Genomic DNA, 11,630 nt, shown 5'->3' with positions numbered 1-11,630 from the left:
TGATCAGCAGCCCATCAGTGCACCGCCACTTCAGAGTTTCCGGGGAGGACATACAGGTCGTCAGGGCCAGCATTCTCAGCAGTCGAGGGCTTGTTATGGTTGTGGTGACCCGAGTCACATTGTCAGATTTTGCCCTCGAGCCTCGGGTAGCTCTCAGCAGCAGGGTCCTCGCCCCATGATTCAGGCACCAGGTGATCCACAGCTTGCCCAGCCAGCTAGAGGCGGGGGTAGGGATCATAGAGGTGGAGGTAGGGACCGTAGAGGTGGAGCTCGGACCGGCAGAGGTAGGGGTCAGCCAGTAGCAGATCGTCCTAGAGACATGGTTCGGGGAGGTGGGGCCCAGCCCCGGTGTTATGCTTTGCCAGCCAGGCCAGAGGCTGAGTCTTCAGATGCTGTTATTACAGGTACTATTCTGGTCTGTGATAGGGATGCTTCAGTGCTATTTGACCCTGGGTCTATGTATTCATATGTGTCGTCCTATTTTGCACCCTACTTGGTTATGCCTAGTGATGCCTTGGGTGTTCCTGTATATGTATCTACACCAATAGGTGATTCTGTAGTGGTCGACCGAGTTCATCGTTCCTGTGTGGTAGTATTTGAGGGTCTGGAGACCCGTGTTGATTTATTGCTCTTAGACATGGTGGATTTCGACGTTATATTAGGGATGGATTAGTTGTCCCCGTATCATGCTATCTTGGATTGTCACGCCAAGACCGTGACCTTGGCTTTACCAGATTTGCCCCGTTTGGAGTGGCGAGGGACCCCAGGTCATGCCACTCGCAGTGTTATCTCATATGTGAAAGCTCGACGCATGGTCGAGAAGGGGTGTTTAGCTTATCTGGCGTATGTTCGCGATTACAACACAGAGGTCCCTTCTATTGATTATGTTCCTATTGTTCGGGAGTTCCCCGAGGTTTTTCCTTCAGACCTGCCGGGTATGCCGCCCGATAGGGATATTGATTTCTGTATTGATCTGGCTCCGGGCACGCAACCCATTTCTATCCCGCCATATCGCATGGCCCCGCCAGAGTTGAAAGAGTTAAAGGATCAGTTGCAGCACTTGTTGGAGAAGGGTTTCATTAGACCCAGTGTTTCTCCTTGGGGTGCGCCGGTGTTATTTGTGAAGAAAAAGGATAGTTCGATGAGGATGTGCATTGATTACCGGCAATTGAACAAAGTGACGATTAAGAACAAGTATCTACTGCCGAGGATTGATGATTTGTTTGACCAGCTCCAGGGTGCAAAGGTGTTTTCAAAGATAGACTTGAGATCTGGCTACCATCAGCTGAGGATTAGGGCGTCTGATGTCCCTAAGACAGCATTTCGCACTCGGTATGGGCATTATGAGTTTTTGGTCGTCATTTGGGTTGACCAATGCCCCAGCCGCATTTATGGAGTTGATGAACCGAGTGTTCAGACCTTACTTGAACTTGTTCGTGATAGTCTTTATTGATGATATTCTAGTGTACTCCCGCAGCCAGGAGGAGCACGAGCAGCACCTCAGAGTGGTTCTTCAGACTCTGAAGGATAGTCAGTTGTATGCTAAGTTCTCGAAGTGCGAGTTCTGGTTGAGTTCGGTTGCATTTCTGGGTCATGTTGTATCAGCAGAGGGTATTCAGGTGGACCCGAAGAAGATTGAGGCAGTCAAGAACTGGCCTCGACCAGCATCAGCTACTGAGATTCGGAGTTTCTTGGGGTTAGCAGGTTATTACCGCCGGTTCGTGGAGGGATTTTCATCCATAGCAGCCCCGATGACCAGATTGACCCAGAAGGGTGCCCAGTTCAGATGGTCAGACGAGTGTGAGGCGAGCTTTCAGAAGCTCAAGACAGCTCTGACTACGACACCGATATTGGTTTTGCCCACAGGCTCAGGACCCTATACAGTTTATTGTGATGCTTCCCGTATTGGGCTTGGTGCGGTATTGATGCAGGATGGCAGAGTCATTGCTTATGCTTCGAGGCAATTGAAGACCCACGAGAAGAATTATCCGGTCCATGATCTAGAGTTGGCAGCCATTGTTCATGCTTTGAAGATTTGGAGGCATTACTTATATGGTGTGACGTGTGAGGTGTACACTGATCACAAGAGTCTGCAATACTTGTTCAAGCAGAAGGAGTTGAACTTGAGGCAGCGGAGGTGGTTGGAGCTATTGAAGGATTATGATGTTACTATTTTGTACCACCAGGGGAGAGCCAATGTGGTGGCCGATGCATTGAGTAGGAAGTCAGCCAGCATGGGTAGTCTTGCTTATATTCCGTTCAGCCAGAGACCGCTTGCTTTGGATATTCAGGCCTTGGCCAATCGGTTTGTGAGGTTGGACATTTCTGAGCCTAGTAGAGTGTTAGCTTGCACGATCGCTCGTTCTTCATTGTTGGAGCGTATCCGTGATCGGCAGTTTGATGATCCCCATTTGTGTGTCCTGAGAGACACGGTGCAGTGTGGAGGTGCCATGAAGGCGACCTTAGATGATGATGGTATTTTGAGGTTGCAGGGGCGAGTGTGTGTGCCCAATGTCGATGGGATTCGAGAGTTGATCTTAGCGGAGGCCCATAGTTCTCAGTATTCTATTCACCCGGGCGTCGCGAAGATGTACCAGGACTTACGGCAGCATTATTGGTGGCGTAGATGAAGAAAGATATCGTTGCATATGTGGCTCGGTGTTTGAACTGTCAGCAGGTCAAGTATGAGCATCAGAGGCCTGGTGGTTTGTTTTAGAGGATTGAGCTTCCCGAGTGGAAGTGGGAGAGGATTACCATGGATTTCGTTACTGGACTTCCGATGACTCAGAAGAAGTTTGATGCTATTTGGGTCATTGTTGATAGGCTGACCAAGTCAGCACATTTTATTCCGGTTGTAGCCACTTATTCATCGGAGAGGTTAGCTGAGATCTACATCCGAGAGATTGTTCGCCTTCATGGGGTGCTGGCATCTATCATTTCGGACCGGGGTACGCAGTTTACCTCGCGTTTCTAGAGAGCAGTTCAGCAGGAGTTGGGCACCCAGGTTCAGTTGAGCATAACGTTCCACCCTCAGATGGACGGCCAGTCCGAGAGGACTATTCAGATATTGGAGGATATGCTCCGAGCCTGTGTCATCGATTTTGGAGGCTCGTGGGACCAGTTTTTGCCCTTAGCAGAGTTCGCCTACAACAATAGCTACCACTCCAGCATTCAGATGGCTCCATATGAGGCGTTGTATGGTAGGCGATGTCGGTCTCCAGTGGGATGGTTTGAGCCGGGGGAGGCTCGGTTATTGGGTACCGATTGTAAGGTTCGAGATGTAGCTTTCATGGTTAGTGAGCGGGTCTTGCTCCGAGTGTCGCCTATGAAAGGTGTAATGAGATTTGGGAAGAAGGGCAAGCTTAGCCCTAGGTTCATCGGTCCATTTGAGATTCTCGATCGTGTGGGAGAGGTGGCTTACAGACTTGCCCTGCCACCCAGCTTGTCAGCTGTGCATCCGGTGTTCCATGTGTCCATGCTTCGGAGGTATCACGGCGATCCAGCCCACGTGTTAGATTTCAGCACTGTCCAGTTGGACAAGGATCTGTCTTACGAGGAGGAGCCGGTAGCTATTCTAGACCGGCAGGTTCGACAGTTGAGGTCGAAGAGTTTTCCTTCAGTGCGTGTCCAGTGGAGAGGTCAGCCTCCTGAGGCATCGACCTGGGAGTCCGAGTCTGATAGGCGGAGCTGTTAGCCTCATCTATTTCCCGACTCAGGTACTTCTTTCATTTGTCCGTTCGAGGATGAACGGTTGTTTTAGAGGTGGAGAATGTGACGACCCAAAGGGTTATCACCGGATTTCTCTCTTTTTCCGTGCTTCCGAGGCCTTGAAAACCTCACTTTTAGTTGCCTCGATTTGCGTGCGCAGTCCGAGCGCGTAGTCGGAAAGATTATATGTTAAATTCTGTGGAAAATTTCAAAATTTGGCTTTAATGATTAAAGTTGACTTCGGTCAACATTTTTGGTAAACGGACCCGGATCCGTGATTTTACGGTCTCGGAGGATCCGTAGAAAAATATGGGACTCGGGCATATGCCCGGAGTCGAATTCCGAGGTCTAGAGCCCGAGAAAAGAATTTTTCTGTGAAATTGTTTTTCTGAAATTATTAGGGAAAATGGAAATGAAAATTGATTAAAAGACTGTGGTATCGAGCTCGTATTTCGGTTCCGACGCCCAGTACAAGTTTTATATATGGTTTAAGCGCTTTTTGTGAAATTTGGTCGAAATCGGACGTCATTTGACGTGTTTCGGACCTAAATATCTAAAATTTGAAGTTTATGAGGTTAGAATGAAAAATGATGATTTTGAGGTTTGATTCCTCGTTTATGATGTTATTTTAACGATTTGATCGCTCGGTTAAGTTCGTATGAGGTTGTTTAGTTAGTGTGTGTGTTTGGTTAGGAGCCCCGAGGGCTCGGGAGTGATTCGGAGGTGGTTCGGGGTGTTTTGAACTTAGTAAAAAGTTGCAGAAAATCTGGTGTTTGTGCACAGGGATTTCCTTCTTCGCGTTCGCACTCTTCCCCTCGCGTTCGCGTAGCTCTGTGCCTTCCTCCTTCGCGTTCGCGTCTTGAACCTCGCGAATGCGTAAGCCAAATTCAGGGCCCCAGTAATTCCTTCTTCGCGTTCGCATTTCACAGTTCGCGAACGCGTAGCTTTGCCATTTCCCCAATCGCGTTCGCGTGGTCCTTCTCGCGTTCGCGTAGAGCAATACCTGGACCCCCCTCAGTTTTCCCCTTCGCGTTCGCATTCCCCAAATCGCGAACGCGATGCCCTGCCCTGTTGCCCATCGCGAACGCGACTTCCCTCTCGCGAACGCGTAGGGCAAATTCGCCCAGTTATTTTTAAAGCCTAAAAACAGACCAGTAACGGGATTTTTCACCCAAAACACACGAGTTCATCTTCTCTACAACACATAGGCGATTTTTAGAGCTATCCTTCACCAAAACTTCTTGGGTAAGTATTATCTAACTCGTTTTCTTCATTTTCTATCATCATTTATCAAATTCCTAGACCTAAATCATGTAGTTCATGGTAAGAATTAGGGAAAAGGGTAAAATTATGGCTTTTCAATTTTCTTTGATTTAGACCTCGTTTTGGGGTCGAATTTGAAAACAAATTGTATATCTGGGCTCGTGGGAGAATGGGTGACATGAAATTGGTTCGAACCTCGGGTTTTGACCAAGCGGGCCCGGGATCGATTTTTGGAATTTTGGGTAGAAAGCTTAGAAATTCATATTTAGGCTTTGGGTTTAGTTTGTTTAGCTATTATTAATATTGTAAAGTCATTATTTCATAGATTTGACTGAGTTGGAGCCGAATTCGAGGGGTAAAGCTATACTAGAGGCTTGAGTTGATTTTGGAGCATTTGAGGTAAGTGTTTGATCTAACTTTGGCTTGAAGGAATAGGATTAGAGTGTTATTATTTGCTAATTGCTAAATGATCGAGTACGGTGTATAGGCATGGTGACGAGTATCTATACACCGGTGTCTAGCATGACCGTGGGTCCTTGTATGTACTTATTGTGATATTGTTATGACTCTCCCATGTTAATTAATGAATTCTATGCAATGTGAAGAGTACGAGGACTAATTATGAATTGTAAATTCTTTGGAGCGTTGGCTCGAATGATAAAAAGACTATTGAGTAAGAAATGAAAGAAATAGAAAGTTATGTGATTAATCCCTTGCCGGGATGGTTTGAGTATATTGATTATCTCCCTTGCCGGGATTTGTTATTATTTGTTTCTCCCTTGCCGGGTTTGGTTGTGATTACTGTTTGGGTGAGGAAGAGTGATAATGCACGAAGGGTCATTCCGTGCCATGTTTTGATTATATATGCACGAAGGGTCATTCTGTGCCATGTTTTGATTATATATGCACGAAGGGTCATTCCGTGCCATGTTTTGATTATATTTGCACGAAGGGTCATTCTGTGCCATGTTTTGATCATATTTGTACGAAGGGACATTCCGTGCTCTGATTTGATTATAATTGCACGAAGGACCATTCCGTGCCATGATATGAGAGTTATGTGAGGGAAAGCACGAAGGGTGATGTCGTGCACTTTACTTGATTGCTTTTGGTGAGTATGAGAGTAAAAGCACGAAGGTTGATGCCGTGCAACTATTGATTTTCCTGCTCTCATTAATTATTGTTATTGCCCTGTTTCTTACTTAAATTGTTGACTTTATATCCGGACTGTACTCCCCCATAGTATGTTTCCCTCCCTCTTAACTGTTTAATTTCTGTATTCTTCCCTTTTATTGCATATATATATATTGAACTGCACAGGTTGGTTTGGTAGTCCTGTCTAGCCTCGTCACTACTTCGTCGGGGTTAGGCCAGGCACTTACCAGCACATGGGGTCGGTTGTGCTGATGCTACACTTCTGTGCTCTTTTGCACAGATCACGGTACCGGAGCAGCTTTTGGACCACAGCAGTAGGATATTGATCGGGAGCTGACTTCAGTCCAGGGACTTATGACGTAGCCTAGCTGGCGTTCGCAGGCCGGAGTCCCTTTCCATGTTTTCAGTTTGTTTTCATTGTACCGAGACAGACATTTATGCATTTTCTATTCGGACTTGTTTGTAGCACTCTTTAGTAGTTCGTGAGATAGCAACACCAGTCTTGGGTAGAGAAATGTTAAACTTCCGCATTTTTGGGTTTTCAGTTATCTATATTTTAAAGACTTCCGCTTTTATTTAAATGACCCGTTATATTTATATTGTTATTGTTGAGGTGAAATCAGGGAATGTTTAAAATGTTTGGCTTGCCTAGCTCCGTTAGTAGGCACCATCACGACTCCCGATGGTGGGAAATCCGGGTCGTGACAACCAACATGGTATACAGTTTTACTAGTTAATTTCCGACAACTATATGACTTTACTACTATTACATAACACACATGCATAAAGAGAAAAATAAAAAAAATAGTGTACCACATATTAATATAATAAGGTATTTCAAGATATTGTACTATATTACTATTATTGAAAGAAAATCAAATATTGTACCATTTAAATGCAGCTAATACAATCAAAAAATAATTCAACTAGCATATGATACCAATATAGTGTATAGCTATACTAATAGGGTATATAGTTGGAATGAATTGTATACTAAAATGGTATATTTGTATACTATTTGGGTATACAATACAAATTCGTCTTCTTCTCTGGTTAAACTATATTTCAACCCAAATTTCTAAAATTTACTACAAAATCTCCACCAAATTGACTGAAACTTTAGCTACAACCTCCAATCAACTTTCCAAACTAACCCATATAGGATCGGATCAAAATAATTAAAAACTCAAACAAACCAAGTTATGAGTTTCAAGCTTCAAGGTCCGTGGTATTGAAATCCATATCTTAGATCCTTTAATTTGGCACCTGTTTAATGCGGGACTTCAATAGCGTGGCGGAAAAGATTATCTTTTTGTGCGCTGGCTGCTGAGGAGAAAGAGTGGTCAACGTGACTTCAATTTCACATAACATTAACAGATAGTGACTCAAATTCAACGAATATTCTACAAATGATTGATTAACAAACTATTAAAGCATTACCAGTCAGTCAATCAATGCTCTAGATTGACTATATTGCAAGGTTTACAAAATATAGACAATATATGAGGTTGGATCAGTGGCGAAGCCATATGGTCATATGGGTGGTCAATTGACCACCTTTCATCGAAAAGTTACAATGTGTATTTAGGTAAAATATTACGTTTAGAGTTATATAACACATATTGAACACCTTTGTTTGGTGCATCATGGCTTCTACAATATTTATACATCAGAAAATCCAAGTTCAATGTTTAATCAGCATATTGTCTGAGATCAGGTATATTTTGATTTTCCTAACTTAAAAGTATACATTAGTAGCATGTTACTTGTCTATTTTTCGAATTACTTATATGGCTTCTTATGCATGAATACTTATGCATAGTTATCTTTTCTTGTAGTTAGTGTAAAGAGTTTTTTACTCTATCACCATAGAAGTTCAACTGTTTATAGTTGAACTCAGAGTTCAAGATATTAGCACATTCAAAATTTAAAAATTAACTGTGATATTAAATATTTAAAATATTATCCATAACTTCATTATATCCAACATGGAATACATATTTATTACTTTAATTGTATACATCTTTAACTTGTAAAATTATTCTAACATGATTTCGTTAAATTTATTATTAACACTCTCCAACGAAAAAAGAAGTAGACAAAAAATTTAAAAGAAGAAAATCGTGTTCTTAATGTCAGGAGAGAAAAAATAGCAAATTCTTTGTCTGCATTCAAAATTCTAAATTTTAGGAGTTTTTACATACATTAAATAAGGAAACCATTTGGTCGGGTAAATAGTATTGATTGCATAGGTAGGAAAAGTAAATAGTTTAGGTATGGGTATTTAAGAGTAAATAGTTTGAATTTAATAGGTACAAAATGAGATTTTCTCAAGATTTTAAGCAAGCGAGTTTAATAAAAAATGACGTGGACAATACCGACAAGTAAAAAATTGTCGATACTCTTTTTTCTTTGGGTTCATAAACTCATAATGCTACCACAAAATGAATCATTTTAAAAAGTTATGATCGACACCCTTTTTTCGTTTTCTTTTTTTAAAAAATGTTGAGCAAAAAATTTAAAATGTTTAGTAAATACCACTAACTTTAGCTAAAAATATAAACAGATTATCTATTTAATTTAACCATCTATTAAATGTTAACTAAAAATCTATTCCCTCAATTTAGAAATTTATTATACTCTAAGAAATTAGACAAAATATGCAAGTGCAGTCTTTGAACTTTAAAACTATGTTAGTTTATCTAAAATTATTTATTTATTTTATATTGAAAGTGTTAATTTACTCTATAAGCTCTCTTCTCTTATAGATTGCATTAGTTTACTTTATGTTATAACTCTTTATTTTTGGTTCTCTTTTGTTTGCAAATTAGGGACTTTATTCTTTATCAATAAAAAAGTTTTGAATAAAGAGATCAAATATAATATAAAGTAGATAACAAAGTAGAGATAAGAAATAAAACACATGAAAAAGAAGAATTTAACTGTAACGATCCGGCTGGTCGTTTCGAGAGTTGTAGCTTTGTTCCCCCATTTACTGCTCATTTTGTGCGTTATAGCTATCAATATGACTTGCCGGGGTAGTCGGTTCGGTCCGGAGAGATTTCGGAACGAATGGAGACACTTAGTCTCAAGGTTGGTAGCTTAAGTTGAAAAGGTTGACTGGATGTTGATTTATGTGTAAACGACTCCGGATTGGAGTTTTGATGGTTCCATTAGCTTCGTTGAGTGATTTTGAACTTAGGAGCATATCCGGATTGTGATTTGGAGGTCCGTAGTGGAATTAGACTTGAAATGGCGAAAGATGAAAAATTAGAAGTTTGACCGAGAGTGGACTTTGTGGTTACCGGGCTCGGATTAGGGTTCCGGGAGTTGGAGTAGGTCTGTGGTGTCATCTGTGACTTGTGTGCAAAATTTGGGGTCAATCGGACGTGATTTGATAGGTTTCGACATCGTTTGTAGAAGTTGAATTTTCTTAGTTTCAATAGGCTTGAAGTAGGGTGCGGTCTGTGCTTTTGATGTTATTTGAGGTGATTTGAGGACTCGACTAAGTTCGTATCATGTTTATGATTTTCGGTGGGTCTTGAGGTCGGAGATGGTGATAGAGGCTAGAGTTTCGAGAGAGTTCGAGAGAGGAAAGGAATTCAGGGGTGGCTGATAGAGTGAAATGAGTTAGGGTTAGGGGTTTGGGTGAATTAAAATGGTAAGGGGAAATCGTGGCCGTTATTGATCAACGGCCTGGATTAAAAGGGATTTGGGTCGGGTGGTTCTAAATGGGTTAAGGGTTGGGTTAAATGAAATTGGGCTGGTCCGAAATTGGTTTGAAATTGGGTCAATTAGGGGGGGGGGTTAATTTGGCTATAATTGAAATGCAAATGAGGCCATATTTTAAATAGCCAGTTTTTCCCTTTTAATTTATAAAAATAGTAAAAAATGATTTCGAAAACAAATTAAAAGTAATGGATCAGTTAATTAATACAAATATTAATTTAAAAATTTTGGAACCAGTTTCATAATTATAAAATGCTGTTAATTCTGAAAACAGGCTAAAATCGCGATTGTATGCAATTTGGCTTTTAAAATACCAAATAAATTTGTAAAAATGTATAAAAAATACCCTAGCTACATTTTGGTATAAATATGAGAATAAAATAAGTTATTCACCAAAAAAAATAATTTTGGGATTAATTATTGGTTTTTGTACTGCTAAAATGGGCAATAAATTGATTTAAAAAATCCTTTAAAAATTAGAAAAAATACTAAAACACTTGGGCATACTTGTATATGCATACATATGCTATTTCGAAAGTATTTTGCATATAAAAAATATACGGGAAAAATTGGGTATCAACAGGGCCTTAAGTCTATCAACCTAGCCATCCAGACTAACTTTGACTATACATACCCGACGACAACCAATAGTAGATTTACCTGAAGGAAGGGGAACAAGATCCCAAGTACCACTCATATGTAAAGCAAACATCTCGTCAATCATAGCATGTCGCTATCCTGGATGAGAGAGTGTTTCACCTGTAGACTTAGGGATGGAAACAGAGGACAAAGAAGATACAAAAGTATAATGGGGTAATGACACACGATGATCTTAAATAGATATAATAGGGATTAGGATTAAGTGTGGTATGTATACCTTCTCGAAGTGCAATCCGTGGACTAGGAAGAAACAAGTCCGCAATAGGAGCATCAGGTGCAGAACATGAATCATCTAGGCGTGATGTTGGGCGCATACGACGACTATAAGTCAAAAGTGGTGTTCCTGTGGCTAGGGATTTAAGAGGAGCAATATTAGATTCCTCAACGATTGGTATGGGTAAAACTTCTGTGGTTGAGAATGTAGGAAGAGCTATAGATGGTGGGGATGGGGATAGAGTTGGGGCTGTAGGTGATGGAGTCGTGGACGAAGGTGAAGAGGAAATAGTAACTGAATCTCCAAAAGATGAAACTGGTAGCACCTCAGAAATGTCTAAGTGACCACCTAGGCTTGTGAAATATGGCTGAGTTTCAAAGAAGGTAACATCAGCAGACATAAAGAACTGGAGGTCAGATGAGTAGCATCGATGCCCCTTTTGCGTTCTAGAGTAACCTAGAAATACACACTTAAGAGCAGAGAAAGCTAACTTATCTTTTTCAGTAGTAATATTATGAACAAAACATGTGCTCCCAAAGACACGAGGTGGAAGAGAGAACAAGGGTGAGTGAGGAAACAATACAGAGAATGGAACTTAATTCTGGATAGCTGAGGATGGCATATGAATAATAAGATAACACGATGTGAGACTGTACCTCCCCCCCCCCCCCCAAAAAAAAAAAAAAACACAACGAAACATGAGACTGTACGAGTAGGGTACGAGCAATCTTAGTGGTATGCCTATTCTTCCTTTCTGCTACCCCATTTTGTTGAGTTGTGTATGGATAAGATATATAATGAATGATCCCATGAGAGTTCATAAACTGCTGAAAATGAGAAGACAAATACTCTGGGGCATTATCACTATGAAATATGTGGATAGAAACCCCAAATTGATTTT

Source organism: Nicotiana attenuata, unplaced genomic scaffold (assembly GCF_001879085.1).
Source record: "Nicotiana attenuata strain UT unplaced genomic scaffold, NIATTr2, whole genome shotgun sequence".
Taxonomy (NCBI): domain Eukaryota; kingdom Viridiplantae; phylum Streptophyta; class Magnoliopsida; order Solanales; family Solanaceae; genus Nicotiana; species Nicotiana attenuata.
Note: the sequence above shows the minus strand (reverse complement) of the source record.